The 18140-nt window shown below is 41.7% G+C and overlaps 1 protein-coding gene across 3 annotated transcripts in view; it reads right to left on the bottom strand.

The window, feature by feature from the left end:
• The window catches only part of GALK2 (galactokinase 2), a 306129-nt gene that overhangs the window by 137424 nt on the left and 150565 nt on the right, over positions 1-18140 (bottom strand). The window lies entirely within an intron of this gene.

The following is an 18140-nucleotide window of genomic DNA, read 5'->3' on the forward strand; positions in this document are numbered from 1 at the left end:
CCCACCCCAGCCTTCACACACTGATTGCTATTAGACTAATAGGTGCCCCAGGGCCCCCAACCTCCCCAACACCTCTCTAGTTATCTGGCTTGCAGTCACTGTCATGTATCCCCTTTTCTTATTTCTTTCTGCTTCAAACACAATTGGGAATGACAGCTGAATGAATTGTGCACCCCCTCCAACACTGCGCCCTGAGGCTGGAGCCTCTCCAGCCTCTGCCTCGGCCAGGCCCTGAACCTACTGGGCCCCCACATGGCAAATCACAATCTTTAAAGGCCTGAACACACTAACGTCCATGCGTCAGCCTTTCATGCACTCCAATGGCTGGGTGTGTTCTGTCCATGCTCTGTTCATTAAGACTGTAACTGCACTTGTGCAGAATAATCCCAGCCATGGGAGCATAGTGGAGGAGGTGCGTAGCCCTGAACAATGCATATGCAGTGCCCTCCAACCCAGCTGGATTGTGCAGACTTCACAGGAGCTCAATGGATGGGACAGGAAGGTTATAGAGGGAGCCGATAGACTACAGGGGGATGGAAGTAGCCCCAAATAAAAACCCTTTTCTCCCATTTGTCTCTGGTTTACTTTATTCACTAACTGACTAAGGTAACTCCTGGATTAGCCTCCCGGCACCACTCACCACATTAATGGGCAACCACAAAGAAAGGCACAGAAATATACATAGACTGCAGCTGGGGCCTGTGTGCAGCACTGTTCACCGGATCCCAGATTCACTCGGCCCCATACAGAAGTCCCCCCTGTGATGACCTGAAGGCAGCCCTGATGGGGCCCATCTTACAATGGTCATAAAACAAGTGTGGGCATCAGGATCTTCACACCCATAACAAGTGTAGCCAGAAAAACACCTGAACTGAGGTATCGTCCCCTGTATCAAAGGAAGGGAAGGTTAGTAGTTGGGGGCCCCCACAGCTCTGGGCCACCTGTAATCGCAGGGGCTGCTCCCCTCTAGTTACACCCCTGATTCCTAGCTACTCAGCAGGTAAGGACTATCTGAGGGCCTTTGCAATGGGGAGATGATTACTGTTTTGGAGCTGGGCACATGTACATTGAGACCTAGTATTCATGGTTGAGTAACTATGAATTTGGAATGATTTGCCAGTACTAGCCCCTTGGCAAATCCGTCTCTTTATTGGATGAATAGTATAGTGCTAAGAGTGATGGAGCGGCCTTCTTGTATATCGGGTGTGGTTTTATATTGGCCATTAGGGCTGAGCTATCGGATTCCGAATTTCGAGTTTGCCATCGGAAGTTGGCAGTTCCGAGTAAGCACCCGAAACTCGAAAATTCGGCAATTCCGAGTACCGAATTCGCGTTTACATTGAAGTCAATAGTGCTAAATCCCGTGGTTAATTGTGAAGCCCCCTTACATGCTATCATCACCAAATTTGGCATGTATATTAAGCAGATGAGTAGGAACATGGTAAAAAAAATTGTGAAAAGCCCTTATAGTTTTTGAAATAAATGATTTTAAAGTTTCATAAGAAAAATGTGTTTTAAACTGTGTAAAATGACACTGCTGCAGAACAGGTTACTGCATTCCGAGTTCTGTATACATATTGTATACATTTCATGAAAACAGACAGCGTGGGGTCCCCCCTCCCAAGCCTCCTTAACCCCTTGTCCCCCATGCAGGCTGGGATGGCCAGAGTCCCGGCCATGTGGGGCTTTGCACCCTGAGCTATACCAGCCCGCATGGTCCATGGTATGGGGGGGCTCTGGAGGAGAGTGGCAGCCAACCTCCCCCTCTTCCCCAGAGCCCTTGTCCAATCCATGGATAAGGGGCTCTTCCCCACCTCCGGTGCCCCAGGAGGAGGTGGGGGCCGCCGACGTCTTGGGGGGTTCATGGTGCCATCCGGGGTTCCCCTTTAACAAGCAGACTTTGGAAGCCGCCCCCTCGCCAGGAGAAATGAGTATAGGGGTACATTGTACCCCTTACCCATTTCAGCAGAGAGTTAAAAAAAGAAATAAAAACACGACAACGAAAAAAGTCCTTTATTGCTCTGGATTAACCAGGGATACTTACCTTGCAATAATCCCACGCCAGTATCCTCAGGAGTGGTCCCACGACAGTATCCTCAGGAGTGGTCCCAGGCACCCGCCCAACTCCCGGGGCTGAATGGCTATAGACAGCCTCTGCTATTTACCATATACCATGGACCATGCGGGCTGGTATAGCTCAGGGTGCGAAGCTCGGGACTCCGCATTCCGGCTACCCCAGCCTGCACGGGAGACAAGGAGTTAAGGAGGCTTGGAAGGGGGGACCCCACGCTGTCTGTTTTCATGAAATGTATACAATATGTATACAGAACTCAGAATGCAGTAACCTGTACTGCAGCACTGTCATTTTACACAGTTTAAAAACCATTTTTCCTATGAAACTTTGAAATCTATTTGCTCAAAAACTATAAGGTCTTTTTACAAATTTTTTTTTTTACCATGTTCCTACTCATCTGCTTAATATACATGCCAAATTTGGTGATGCTAGCATGTACAGAGGCTTTACAATTAACCACAGAAGTTGGCACTATTGACTTCAATAGAAATGCACTCGGAACACGAAAATTCGGAACACGAAATTCGGTTTTCGAATGCGGTACACGAAATTTTGACGAAATCGGAATTCAGCTGTTCTGATCAGCCGTATTGGCCATCTCATAGTTGGTGATACCATATTGTTTTTACACCTCATATCATTTTTTTTTTTTATTTTTTTTTACGTATTTTGGACCACACGATTCTGGCCCCCTAAGGATCAGATCTGCCCGTTCACGGTTTCAGCTCTGTGATTGGCTGAAAGTACACACGAGGACAGGAGCAAATTGGATGAGTGTACATCTGCTCCACTACTAACACCGACTATACTTCACTTGCATTTGATCCTCTGTTTCATACTATCACTAAGGAGATTTCTGAAATGTATTTAAGTTGTGAGAGGAAAGATTACAGCCACAGGAAACTTATATAAACAAGCAGATAATGTTCCTGCGATATGCAAGGTAACAGTGCTTAACAACAGAGCTACAGCTATAATTTGAGAACAAAACCAGGCCAGAAGGTCATCGCCTGCAATTAACAGAAAATGTGAGCGACTTGATTTAACTGCAACCGATTTTTAATCATTCTATCCTAACATACGGAGACTGTAGTCATAATGACAAGAGAAAGAATACAAAACACATTCCTGAAATGTGGAGCTGGAATATACAAAGTTGTACTTAGGAGGAAGATGAATAATTTGTCAAGAACCACTATTATTATGACTCCTTTAAAACACTAAGGGGGTAAGAATGAAAAAGATATTTAGTCCAGAACCTCCACCCACACTTGTGGTTTTCTAAGAGTTCCTATGCCAAGTAATGCACAGGAAGCTGCTACAATTAAGCACACAGCTTGACACAGAACCTAATAATTCCACCATTCTCCTGCCAAGATATGTAATCAACTTCTAAATCCATTATATAAACTTAATAGTAATTTTGTGTGACAAGACAAGTGGTCCAAGGAGCAATTTAGGTAAAACCCCACAGGTTAACAACTAGTTAATATTTCTAATTAATATAATGGGTGAAAAGGCCCTCAATACTACATAGCAGTAGGACGCTATCTTTTGTTTTTAACAAATAATTTAACTGCAACAAATAAGAGTTTAGCTTGCAGAAATGGTGGAGCTGATTACCTAGGAATATTCCTCAAAATCACCAGCAAATTCTGCCATATACAGGGTGGAAATAGAAGTGGCAATGGATTCACCCCTCAAGTGCTGCCATTCTGTAATGACATGTTTTGCCATTCACCAGTATTATATGGTGCTTGAGAAGGCCTTCCAATGATATACAAGCTTTTAAATGGTCACCAAGGTAACAACAAATCCAATGACTGGCCAATGTGCTCTAGCCAATAGGGTTTAATGGAAACAAAGAATTCAAGTTTACCTCTAAATGTCCACCCCTAGGCTGCAACAGTATAATAGGAGTCCATGTCTCAATTATGACCACCATCAAAATTGCAGCTGAAGACGTTCTGTTGGTATTTTTGATCACAGGCACAGCAGTCCCCAGTGCAGAATTATATAGTGACGTTTATTTGTAGGGTTATAACATTTAAACAAATTTTTAAACCTGTGCCAGAGCCTTGATGCTTCACCACACACTGCATTTTTCAAAAAAAAATGTTTTGCAGGTCTCTAGAGGGGCCAGGGAACCCTTACGGATTATAATAAACTTGGACTTATAATGCAGCAATTCCACTGGAAATGCCAATTTTCTCTGAAATATTGCATTTTTGGACAAAATTAAGGAGAAGCACAAGATGCCAATTCCACTAAACATTAGAAACAAATGTTAAGATTTTTAAATGTTGCATCCTTAAAGGACAACTGAAGTGAGAGGGATATGGAGGCTGCCGTATTTATTCATTTTAACGAATACCAGTTGCCTGGCAGCCCTGATGATTAGTTTGGTTGCAGTAGTGCCTGAATAACACCAGAAACAAGCATGCAGCTAATCTTGTCAGATCTGACAATATTGTCAGAAGCACCTGATCTGCTGCATGTTTGTTCGGGGTCTATGGCTAAAAGTATTAGAGGCAAAGGGTCAGCAGGATAGCCAGGTAACTAGTATTTCTTAAAGTGTACCAGAGATGAACAATATTAAAATATTTATACATACCTGAGGCTTCCACCAGCCCCATCCGCACAAATCATTCCCACGCCGCCATTCTCAGTCTTCTCCATTCTCTGTACCAGGTCCCGTAACTCTGGCCAGTCTGCACAGGCGCAGCACAATTCTCTGCCGGAGAGAGCGCACTGCGCTTGTGCAGACTGGCTAGGACTGGTCGAAGTTACGGGACCCGGAACAGAAGACGGAGAAAACTGAGAACGGCGGCGTGGGAGCGATCCGTGTGAATGGGGCTGGTGGAAGCCCCAGGGGTGTATAAATCTTTTAATATTGTTTATCTCTGGTTTCCTTTAAAAGGAAACAAATATGGCAGCCTCTGTATCTCTCTCACTTCAGTTGTCCTTTAAGAGTCCCTAGTGCCAAATTCCTTTTATCCTTCATATTTCTAAGGGGCCACCAGCATTGTATCCCCAAACAATAAGACATCATAGATATTATGGCCTTTTTTTTGGACAAATACAAAATGGCACAGCAAAAATTACATACTAATGGATCCTGCAGTCTCAACACAAACCTATTTAATCAACATTCTGGAAACAAGCTGAGCTGTCTTTCTGTTCAGAGTGCAGATCTTCCCATCCAGGCTATCACTTTGTCTCAGCTCATAATTTCTTAAAGGGGAGTTTCAGCCTAAACAAACATACTGTCATAAAGTTACATTAGTTATGTTAATTAAACTAGGTAGGTAATATAATCTCTTACCCACCCTGTTTTAAAAGAACAGTCAAATGTTTGTGATTTCATGGGGGCAGCCATCTTTTTGGTTGAAAGGAGGCGACAGGGAGCATGAGACACAGTTCCAACTGTCCTGTGTCCTGATCACCCCTCCCAGCTGTGCGTGCTAGGCTTCAAATCTCAAATTCAAATAAAAAAAATAAAAAAATTACGCCAAAACAGCAGAAGGAGAACAACAACATCAGAAATCCCATCATGCTTTGTACAGCATCAGGGGAAAAATGACCTCTGTGTAGCTAAAAATGAGGCTTGGGTAAGAAAAACAAAATTCTGATGCTGTGAAACGGTTAAAGTATTTTCAGTGCTGCCAAGTTGATTTTTAGTCCGGAGGTTCACTTTAAAAATGTTTTAAAGGTTCTTGTTCAGTTCACAGAACACAGTGCAGAAAAACACACTAACTGGGCCCTTTATTAGGGACTCTTGTACACCTGCTCATTCATGCCTACTCAGCTCATCCTGTAGCAGCAGCGCAATGCATACAATCATGCATTTATAGGTTAGGTGCTTCAGTTACGTTTTAACACAAAAGTTGGGAAAAAATTAATTTCAGTGGCTTTGACCGCAATATGGTGATTGGTGCAGGGTGGGTTGGCTGGAGTATTTATCAAAGTGTTGCTCTCCTAGCACTGAATATGTATCACAATCAGATTTGCTTGTCGGTCTGTTTCACTCACTGTGATAAACAAACACTCTCTAGTGCAGTCCGAAAAATGCCAGCCATGTGTTACTATGGTGCTGTGATTGGATAGGTCTTTCAATAACTGGTTATTTTGGCACTCTCTTACTTACTTACTCTCCTTGACTGTTAACCCCCATATCCATAGCTCAGCTATATAGTAACCTGAACAGAAGCACCCTAGCCACATATCTGCTTTATAGTCGCCGCCCAAATTACTGTTGCAAAGAAGCATCCATTTGATCTGCTTTGTATTCGGTACTACAATGGTACACATGTGTACTTAGATTTGGAATATCTGTCATGTTGATTAACAAAGAGGAAATCGATTAGAAGAACTGAATGCCAAAAAGTTGTCCACGGTTATGCCTGTCCAAGTATGAAACTTCATCCAAACAGATTTCTAATGACAGACGCCTTCACTCACTCATCACCGAGCGCTCCTCTGTCTGTCTGTCAGAGCAGTGCGCGGTGAAGAGCGAGGGAAGGCATGTGAGAGACGCCAATTGGGACATTACCAAGCCTTAGCCAAGAAGGCAACGGGGGAGAGCCCGTAATAATTACTCTATGCGCATATAAACTGGAGGATCATGTGAGTGGTTTTAATTAATAAAGTTAAACTTTTATAAAACAGTATTATGCTATGGGAGCTTTTTGCTTTTGAGGTGCACATAAACAACATTTAAAGTGGTATAAAACCCCGACATAATATTCAATAAAAACATGTTTTCCTACTTTTTATATGCCATACAGTTATCATATTTGCATTTGTGCATAAGTATTATTATTCATTAAGAAATTACAAGTTCACAAAAGTACAGCTTTTTGCTTTGAGAGCTGACTTTGCATTTTATTCATAACTGGTTTTATTCATTATGTATTGAAGGCAGAAATGCTTTGAATGTCGGTCTGTGTCCAGCAGCTTCTGCACAGTCAGACAGTCAGAGAATGTGTCACATTCCTCACTTGATACAATTAAGTAAACACTAGATAACATTATCTCCGCTTCGGATGTGTCCAGATTTCTCTGCACTGAACCTTCAAGTCCTGTGTGTAACCCTTTGAATGCTGTTCTAGTAAAAAAAAATGCTGGTTGTATATAATATGCTGTAAATAATTTTTTAGCGCAAAGAAAAAATGCTGGGTTTCATTCCGCTTTAAAAAGGCACAAGGGACTTGGACCCTGATGACACGGAGGATCCCAGTGATAAGGCGCTATTGACTATCCTAATGGTGGTCATCTAACTTTGGTGAGTTTGTTCCCCAAAGGGTGCCCTGGTGTTGGTGGATACTCATCCCATTGCATTGACTGCATATTAAGAATTGAAGCGGATTCAGAATACTGGGATTTGCACTTGACATCATTCATTTACATATTACATTTTGGCAGCCAGCCATGTTGCAGCGCATTCGTTAGAGCAATATATCCCTGCATAACTTTTATTGCATTGTGTACACTTTTATTTCTTGAAATTATCCTAACCAAAGTGCCTACGTTCCAGAAGAAAAATCTCTACCAAGTCTGGAAACTCTACCTTATTTGACCAGCTTGCAGTGCACAGTGCTAACAAAGACAAAAACCATTATAAAATAAAGACATGTTCTTTTTTTAGTTTGGAAAGTTCCTGAAATAGTTGTAAACACAAATGTTGTGGTATAGAATGTTTTACTGAATGTGGTCATTGCTGAACAAAGCTAACTGTTATAATTGTATAGCTTGTGCAACTTAAAGCTTCGAATAAAAAAAGTTCAAAAATAAAACCGACATGAAAGAAACATGTACCGTATGCATAAAATAGCATAATATTGTTTGAAGGGGAACATACGCTCATTTAAAACATTAATACACCGAAGCAAACCTCAAGTGCAAATATACTGATAAGATAAACAATAGTATCTATAGTACTAATCCTAGGTAGGATATCCCTGGGATCCTTTAAAATGTTTTTCTGTCTAAGTTGAATGACAACAGCTTTTTTCATGTTTTTCAGCTTCCACACAAGTTAATCTTCAACTACTGATTTTTTTTATGCATCTGTTACCTGTTCTCAGAAGTGTTTCTCAGCCATACAGCTCTCATTCGTTATCAGAATACCCAAGCAGCTCGGGGTGACACAAAACCAGTGAAAGTTTAGCTACAGTCCAACTGCAAAGAACAGTGATTTAGAGCCGTAACATCTTAACCCTTACAGTGAGAAAAAAAGAAACACAGCCTAGTTTCAAGTACGGATGGGGCTGCACATACATGTTTATCTGGTCATCTTACAGGACACTCCAGGTGCGTACGTACGAAAAGGGCGTCGGGAAAAAAGGGCGCGTGGTATAAACGTTAAATGGAAATATCGTTTATAGAAATATTGTGTAGAATTTCGTTTAGAAATAGTGTTTTAAGAATTTATAAATCACTAAATAATGTGTATGAGATCCGCAATTCTTAAAACGTTAATCTTCCCTGTTTGTAAAGTGAAGTGATATTTACGTTTATTAAAAACCCTCCCTGTACCTATCCCTAACCCCTAGACCCCCTGTTGGTGCCTAAACCTAAGACCCCCCTGTTGGTGCCTAAACCTAAGACCCCCCAGTTGGTGCCTAAACCTAAGACCCCCCTGTTGGTGCCTAAACCTAAGACCCCCCAGTTGGTGCCTAAACCTAAGACCCCCCAGTTGGTGCCTAAACCTAAGACCCCCCAGTTGGTGCCTAAACCTAAGACCCCCGTGTTGGTGCCTAAACCTAAGACCCCCCTGTTGGTGCCTAAACCTAAGACCCCCCTGGTGGTGCCTAAACCTAAGACCCCCTATGGATAATAATGTTTTACAGACATTAAGAAATAAAAAATGTAAATAAAAAAATGTAAATTATTTTTTTGGGTGGATAATAATGTTTTAGAAATGTTTTAGAAATAGTGATTTAGTATCTTCATAAACGTTATTCGTCACGGGCTCATTTTGTAAAGTTAAATCATCACAAACAGTTATAAATCCTTAAAAATCTCCGGGCGCCGTTTGTTAAAACGTTAATAATCTCCGGCGCCTTTTTTTCCCTGTTCGGCGCCCATTAAACAATATTTATAATGGAAGTGAATGGGGCGCCCTTTTTGTCCACTTGTCTCATCCGCCCAAATCTACTGCTTCCACTCCAGGTACCCTTTAAGGTGGAACAGACATACAAAAATTAAATGCTAAAGCTAGATTAAATGCAAGTTTTACTTGCCAGTCACAGTTGCCAATTTGTAAAAACAACCCTTTCCAGTGCCCCTGCAGGTTCACTGGAAAAGGCTGAATCATAGGAGTCAGAGTAAGGGCTTGTGCACACTACAAGAGCTAGAGGTTTTAGAAGCTCTTGCTAATGCAATCCTATGGGGAATTTTGACAAAATCACATCGCTCCAAAAAAAACAGACACATAGGATAAAATTAGCAGGAGCTTTTAAAATCATAAAGCACTCAGAAAAGCTCTTCTGGTGTGCACCAGCCCTTACTCAGTCAAGCTCTCTACCCCCAGAGGGCAATACAAAATGTTGGTGTTTTTTTTGCATAGTGGTTAAGAGTCTGAACCCATTGCGTACCCAGTAATAAAAGGTAAACAAAATAAAAGGAAAGTATCCCCAATGATAACACAGTTAACATTTAAGACATTTTACTCAACACTATCAGTCTAAAATACTTTTTTCCATGGGGTTACACTTTAACACTGGGCCACAGAAAGCAAAGAATGCAAATGTCACCTTAGTTTCACAAAAAAGGGGGCTTCAGACACAAAGCAAAAATACCACAGACCAAAAACAAGTGAAGATCTACTGTTTACTGCAACATTGCAGAGGCAGGAGCAGAGAAATGGAGTTCAGATTACAACATTCATAATACCTTTCATATATATGCCTTAGAAATACACAAATGTATGGTGTAATTGGAAGTATAAATAACTTAAGATTAAGCCCACTTTCATGTGCTAAGAAGTATGTACTCTCCTGAGTCACAGGCAATCATTCATCCACAGCTCAGGGGAAAAAAAGCTTCACATGTGCAGCTCAGGGACAACCTTTGATCGCAACAGATATTTAAAAAAAACAAATAGGGTTTTAAAAAAATGGAAGGATTTTGCTAATGAGCCATGAATACATTTTCCAGGTACACACACACTAAAAAAAAAAAGTCTCATGTCTGTGAGGGAATGTGGATTAAACACACCGCTGTATTCCTAGAAATCCTATTTTCTATGTTCTCTGTAGTTTTTCTTACATAACATTCAAGAGACAGACAAGTGAGGTAATCAGTTTTTTTTACTTCAGTAATTTTTATTGAGAACAGAAATATAACAGATTGCAGTAAGTATAAGCGAAACAGTACACAGATCGATCACTGTAGCCAAACATGTGATAAAGCAATTATTACACCACATAATTAGGACCTGGAAACGTAGTGGTACAGACATCTATCCACTCCCAACGATTCGCTGAACTCAACGTATTCTCTCTATTAACCTCTCTCCCACACCCCCATTTTTTTAAGTGCTCGAAGACAGGTCATGTTTGAATCTGAGAAGCAGTTAACTTTAAACTAAAACATGAAGCCTCCTTCACACCTCCCAAATGGTGCCATCATCCCACTGATTACCTGACTTATTAGAGAGCGTCTAAAAGCCACAGAGCCAGTACACATAAAAGATATAAATGAAGTCAGACTTTCACAGGTTACTAAGGACTCACAGGATTAGAATTGGAGAAAAAATGGTTTCAAATCAATTTTTGTTAAATGTTATGGCAGCACCATTATTGGCAAGGAGGAGGATGTCTTGCTGCCTTCCTCTCTTATTCCAATTTCAGATTCTTTATAGCACTGATTACCCCCTGTGGCCCCTATTCCTCGAGCAGATGAATTTGATGTCTTTTTAGGAGGGGGTGCCAGCCACTACAGTTTTGGTGGTTTACTGATGGACTGGATGCTGCAGGGTTAAAAAAACTGAAGAATTAGAAAAAGGCTAGGTTCACACTGGGTCATTGCATAAACCTGTAAAAACAGGACTGCAATGGTGGAGAAATGTTGCATTGTCTGTTACATAAGCAATTCGATTAATACAGTGAAGCATAGAGTTAATGTAAAGTATGCTTCACTGCAACTATACACGCACATTGTCTGATACAGCAAACCATACCACAGGTTATGACCATGGGTCTGTCACACTGCACTGCCAATGAGCCAGTGTGAACGTATAATTGCAATATCATTTATTAGCATTGGCAATTTGACTAGATTGTCCAATGCAATGCACCTCAACAACCCAGTGTGAACGTAGCCTTAGGTTATGGTATTGGGTAAAACTATTTGCAGTTAGTGTTAGTAAATTATTTAGACTTAAACTAAAAGTGTTTAATAGTTTAGCCCACATTTGCCCAATCTCCCTAAACATCCTCTTCATTGTTTCAGTGGTCAGGTAAAATACAGACTGAAGGAGAACTAGAGAATTAGGAAGTATTATTTTACACAAGGACTATGTCCACAAAAGTGATAGATGCAGAAAATTATCTAGCACCTAAATAAAAGTCCATACACATGCTTGATTGATATCGCTTAATGGGTAACTAGACCCAATCCCTCAGGCAACTTCACTGTGTCAAGGCTGTACAGATGCATAGTCAGCCTGCAGACTGATGATGCGTTCTGTTGCAATGCATGGGGACGTAGGGCCAATGGAGCAGCGCAGTTGTGGCAAGCAAAAAGCTAATGGCCGTTACTCAGCAGAGATTTGATCCACCTGGTGGATCGCTGGCCTGGCAGCGATCGGCAGATGTATAGCAGCGGTCGACAGCTGTACAGATGCTGGATTATTGGCAGAGGCGGTAGTTATTGGCTTCCTCACCCGACTTTAATGTAGCGTATGTACAGGCCTTAACTCTACCACTACAATGTAGTAGTAGTAGTAACTCCGCAAGGGAGGACGTGGCGGGCACAATTTGTGACTCGTGCCCGTGTTTCACTTTATATACAGTGGGATACAGATTCATAGTAAGCTATATGGTTTGGATCCATTCCACCAGCCGCTCCATGTAAAACATTCCAAGAGTTGCAGGATGAAAACAGAGATGTACCCAGTCCTACATAATTATGCAAAGCCAGGCACCATCAGCATTCCCACCCAAATACACCGCTACCAAGTCCTTCCAGTTTTAGGAGTAGATGACTAAATTTTATAAAACTGGATTTTAAGCTATAGAAACCTCCTGATGTAAATGAGTACTTAAGAGTTTAGATTTAAAGCTCAAGAATGAGGCTCTTGGGAGAAAGCCGATTACAAATTGTTTCTTTTTTTTTCTGCATAGTAGCAAACACAGATACAGTATTTATGGAATAAGTTAAACAAATCGGCATCGTTACAAAAAAAAACCCCAAATCATGGTGAGAATGTAAATTGAGATACGAATGTAAATTGAAATAAGAGATTTCTGAACACAAAACATGGGTCAGGTATTTTATCAGGATCTTATTTTCTCCAGGTGTCCCCTATGTGGCTTATTTCCTTGCTGAGGGGTGCAGCCAAGTAGTGGAAGGGAGAATATGAAGCCTTCCAAGCAATCGGTGGTGCCTGCAGACAAATGGTCTGGCAATAGTTTGGCAGGACGAGCATGCATTGATAGACACCAGCAGTGCTGCTTTGGATTTACATCTAGACTTGCACTTTGTAAACTCTAAAAAGTGCCCACTAATTATGCAATCTTGGTTGTACAATTTTACTATTACTTCTTTGTAATATGAGGGACTACTTATAGGGATACTTAAGCCATGATACGGAGGGAAGGCGAAGAAGGCTATGTGTGGCCAGGCCTGTCAGCGAAAACAAAACTATCTGGCGGCAGTGGACCGGAGGATCCATGAGTGACTACAAGGGCACGGTAGAAGCACCAGGTAAATAAAATTGATTTTTTTACTCATGGCTTAAGTATCCCATTAAAGTGTACCAGAGCTGAACTAAATGCAAAAATCAATACTTACCTGTGGCTTCCTCCAGCACCATAAGCAGGTGCGAGTCCCTCGCTGTCCTTCCGCAGTCTGTCGTTCAGCTACGATCAGCCCCGGTAATAGGCTCAGTGAGGTCCAGTCTGCGTCTTCTGCACATGCGCAGACTTTCTGGCTGAGGCAGTTTGGATGCAATCGCATAGCCTGGCATCTAGCCGAGGGTGACTTCTGGAAGTCCGGATGCGGCCGTCCGATTCTGCTAAGAGGGATCAGATGCATGTTGTGGATATCTGCAGCATGCCATCGTTAATTTACCTGGGTCGCATCACATCCCAAAGCAAATAAAAATTTACATGCAATGGAAACTACTCCATTTACATGCATGGGCTTCAGGTTTGATGCAATGTGAATTTGAGGCTAGTGGAAATGGGCCCTTAGAGCAATGCGATTTCTGGACATTCCCAACAATGAAATAAACCACAACTTTACTATACTGCTCAGCATGTACTCACCTTTGGTACAGCGGGTGGCTCAAAATATATCAGAAAATGAATGAATGTGAAAATTATATTTCTGGGGACAGGGCTAAATATTATGCAATGCTTGCTAGGGACAACAAAATGAACAGAATAGAGCACTGGTTGCTAGGGATCTTGGGCTACACTTTTTTCTCAGTACTATCCACCGAACAGAACTGTGTTGTATTACATGCTGTAATGTATTTTGTCAAAATGCAATGTTTGCAGAGGGATCGCTATTCTTATATACTGTATTACTGTACTGCTAGTAAGGAGGTCATTAAGGAGGCAGATACCTTGCTCCCTGTGTTTTTTCCCCTTTTAAGTGTTACTTCCTGAGTGCGAAATGTAAAATTGGGTGCAGCACAGCTACAGTCCTGGCCAAAATATGTGATGTACTGAAATATAATTATAAGCACTTCATACGTTTCAAAGGCTTTTATTGACAATTACATGAGATTTATGCAAAGAGTCAGTATTTGCAGTGTTGGCCCTTCCTTTTCAGGACCTCTGCAATTCGACTGGGCATGCTCTCAATCAACTTCTGGGCCAAATCCTGACTGATAGCAACCCATTCTTTCATAATCACTTCTTTGAGTTTTTCAGAATTAGTTGGTTTTTGTTTGTCCACCCGCCACTTGAGGAACGACCACAAGTTCTCAATGGGATTAAGATCTGGGGAGTTTTGGTCCCCAAGCCACTTAGTTATCACTTTTCCTTATGACACGGTGCTCCATCATGCTGGAAAATGCATTGTTCTTCACCAAACTGTTGTTGGATTGTTGGAAGAAGTTGCTGTTGGAGGGTGTTTTGGTACCATTCTTTATCCATGGCTGTGTTTTTTGGAAAAATTCTGAGTGAGCCCACTCCCTTGGATGAGAAGCAACCCCACACATGAATGGTGGCAGGTGTGAGTGCATCTGCACACACAGTGAGGTGAAGACTTGTTGAAGATGGCCTGGTGTCAAGAAGGGTAGCAAAGAGGCCACTTCTCTCCCAAAAAAACCTCAGGGACAGATTGATCTTCTTCAGAAAGTATGGTGAATGGACTGCTGAGGACTGGGGCAAAGTCATATTCTCTGATGAAGCCCTTTTCCGATTGTTTGGGGCATCTGGAAAAAGTCTTGTCAGGAGAAGAAAAGGTGAGCACTACCATCAATCCTGTGTCATGCCAACAGTAAAGCATCCTGAGACCATTCATGTGTGGGGTTGCTTCTCATCCAAGGGAGTGGGCTCACTTACAATTTTGCCAAAAAACACAGCCATGAATAAAGAATGGTACCAAAACACCCTCCAACAGCAACTTCTTCTTCCAACAATCCAACAACAGTTTGGTGAAAAACAATGCAATTTCCAGCAGGATGCAGCACCGTGTCATAAGGCAAAAAGTGATAACTACGTGCTCGGGGACCAAAACGTTGAAATTTTGGGCCCATGGCCTGGAAACTCCCCAGATCTTAATCCCATTGAGAACTTGTGGTCATTCCTCAAGAGGCTGGTGGACAAACAAAATCCAACTAATTCTGAGAAACTCAAAGAAGTGATTATGAAAGAATGGGTTGCTATCAGTCAGGATTTGGCCCAGAAGTTGATTGAGAGCATGCCCAGTCGAATTGCAGAGGTCCTGAAAAAGAAGGGTCAACACTGCAAATACTGACTCTTTGCATAAATCTCATGTAATTGTAAATAAATGTCTTTGAAATGTATGAAGTGCTTATCATTATATTTTAGTACATCACATAAACAACTGAAACAAAGATCTAAAGGCAGTTTAGCAGCAAACTTTGTGAAAACTAATATTTTTGACAGTCTCAAAACTTTTGGCCAGGACTGTATTTAGCGGTTATAGTAGCGGCTACCACTATCGGGATTCAATGACTAGCGCTTATGACATAATCGCGTTAATCGTAGGGGGAGGAAGAAAAAAAGAAAAAGGGGAAGGCATTCATAGAGCAGCATTGCTAAGAGGTGTACTGCGTCAATCTTTCAGGTATCGCCCTTAGAGGCTGGATTTGCGCCCATTTCTATAAGCTTTTCCTTTCGTACGCCTATAAGACCGGTGAGGGCATTTTTTTCATTGCAAATTACAAGAAATGGTTGTCCAAAGACAACACCAGACAGGTAAGGATGTGAATTACAATTTAAAACCACCAATTTATTTATTTACATTAGAATTATTATAAGTGTTCATTTAATTCCATTACTCATGCTACCTTAAAATATAATTGCTTTTATTCAGCTAAGTTAACAGTTACTCGACAGGGCTACCTGTATCCACTGTACTTATTATACTAGCCCTAGAAAAAAGGTATAAAAGGAAAGAAATAGAAGAAGCAGACTGAAATACTGCCTACATCCTACGTCTGCCCTCTCCGCATATTATTCTTCCCAGCCTTTTCAACACTCTTTTATATTTCACCTCCGGTTAAAATGCATCTCCAGTCACATAAATAGGACTGTACAGCTTTCAATGAGGCCACGGTGAAATACATCCTATAGTAATTGATCTAATGAGATCCTGCAATTGTTGTCTGTCCTATGGTATAGTATCACAAGACAAAAAGCAGGTCAGTAAACCCCTCAACCTCTGTCCAAATGTATCCATAGAGCATCTGCTATTGTTTACATACGTCACTTGAGCTGACAGGGCAGAGTATGAGCTGCTTACCAGTTCCTACTCACCCCCAAATGAGCAAATAGGTGAAGTAAAAGTATGGCTCGCAGCTCTCAGTAAAAAACCCTGTTTAAACAATGGGTTGATTGGGTTCTGCTTGCAAAAAAAAAGAAAAAAGATGAGTGTTATTACAGCCAGGGGTATCAAAAGCCAGTTTCATCCTCAGGAAATGTAAGTGCATGAAGCAAAAAGGAACAAAGCTGTTTTTGGAAATATTTAAAAGCAGATAATTAGTAAGGGGTAAATGGTATTTAACAACTAACAGCAATAATTGGCATAACTTGGGGACACTTATTTCAGAGCATCATTGCGTTATTTTTCACTAGAGGCCTTAAAGGGGAAACCACGTGCATGAAAAAAGGGCGCCAGGAAAAAAGGGCCAGGCTGGATAAGGAAATGGTGGCAGTGGATAACGAAATCTCCATAACAAACATTGTTAACAAAATTGGTTAACGATAAATACGGTTTTAAAATAGACAGGCGTTGATAACGAAAATATAGTCATGTTAAAAATCGTAACGTAATTCAATAATACAGCTTAAACCAACCTACTCTCACACAGAACCCTCCCCTGGTGGTGTCTAAAACTAATCACTCACTTGATGGTGCCCAGGAATGCTCATCCAGATCCGGGTACCCGGGTAAACCGGAGTACCCGACCATTTTTACACTATCCGGGTCGGATCCAGATCCAGATACCTGGGCCAATATCTGGATAGCTCTATGTGGGTATCTGGCTGCATAATCCGGATACCCGCGAGTACCCGCGGATATCCAACGGATTTCCGGATCTGGGTACTGTAACGAGGGAGATGATGTCATTGAGCCAATCAGAGGGCTCCCAGCAGAAGCCCTAGCAACCAATCACAGAGGGGAACTCTGGCCAGCCCCACCTGACCTCATTGAGCCAATCAGAGGCCTCCCAGCCTAAGCCCTGGCACCCAATCACAGAAGGGAACCCTGGCCAGCCCCCCTGTATAGTAAGGAAGCAGGCATGATGAGACAGATCGTCCTTGGTTGTGTGGCTGGCTGGCTGGTCACTGACAGACTTGCTGCAGTGCTGTTGGCTTAGCAAGTGCTGCCTGTATACAGTGATAAACCTAAAGCTTTGAGTGCTAAACACCTTCACTACATTATTGTTCTATTTGTTTTTTAGCTAGCTAGTGTAATTGTTTGATTTCATTCACTCAGTTAGGTCCTGTCTGTGTCTGTGTGTGCAGCTAAACAAAAATGTACCCTATTGGAAAGGTCGAATAAAATTTAACTTTTAATAAGATTGCATTAAAACATTTGTCATATTTTCTTATTTGCTAGTTAATAAGTAAATTGTGAACCCAGCGGACTGGAGGAAGCAAAAGTTTGGGTCACATGACCATCCTCCTAGTTCACGCTAATAAACTATGAACCCTACACCCAAACTCGACATGTTTCATTTCCTAAATTGGAAACTTCGTCAGGAGTGCTAATAATCAAGTGATAGAGTGCTAAAGTGCTATACACAACATTTACAATATACAATTCACATATTTACAAATAATTTAGCAAAGTAGCAGAGTAACGGCCACCTAACCCGGCAGCCTGCTGGAGAATGAACATCCCCATTCTCCTTTTATAGTGTGGTGGAGATCCCTAAGGATGCTGGGTAGGCTGGGGGGAAGTCCCGACCACCAACCTAATCAGGAAGTTGTGTTGTCATTGGTCATTAGGGTTGTCTGTCAAAAAACAGACCAATAAGGGCCAACAGCTATAGTAGCCAATGTGTCCCCAAAAAGGTGCATAGAATCCCGGTGTATTGCCGAGGATCACCTTACCCTGACGTCCACATATTCATATTCCCCTGCTAAGAACTGCAAGAGAAGGCTGCGCTTCGAAACGGAGGAAAAGTATCTCT

Source organism: Hyperolius riggenbachi, chromosome 3 (genome assembly GCF_040937935.1).
Source record: "Hyperolius riggenbachi isolate aHypRig1 chromosome 3, aHypRig1.pri, whole genome shotgun sequence".
NCBI classification, from domain to species: Eukaryota; Metazoa; Chordata; class Amphibia; order Anura; family Hyperoliidae; genus Hyperolius; species Hyperolius riggenbachi.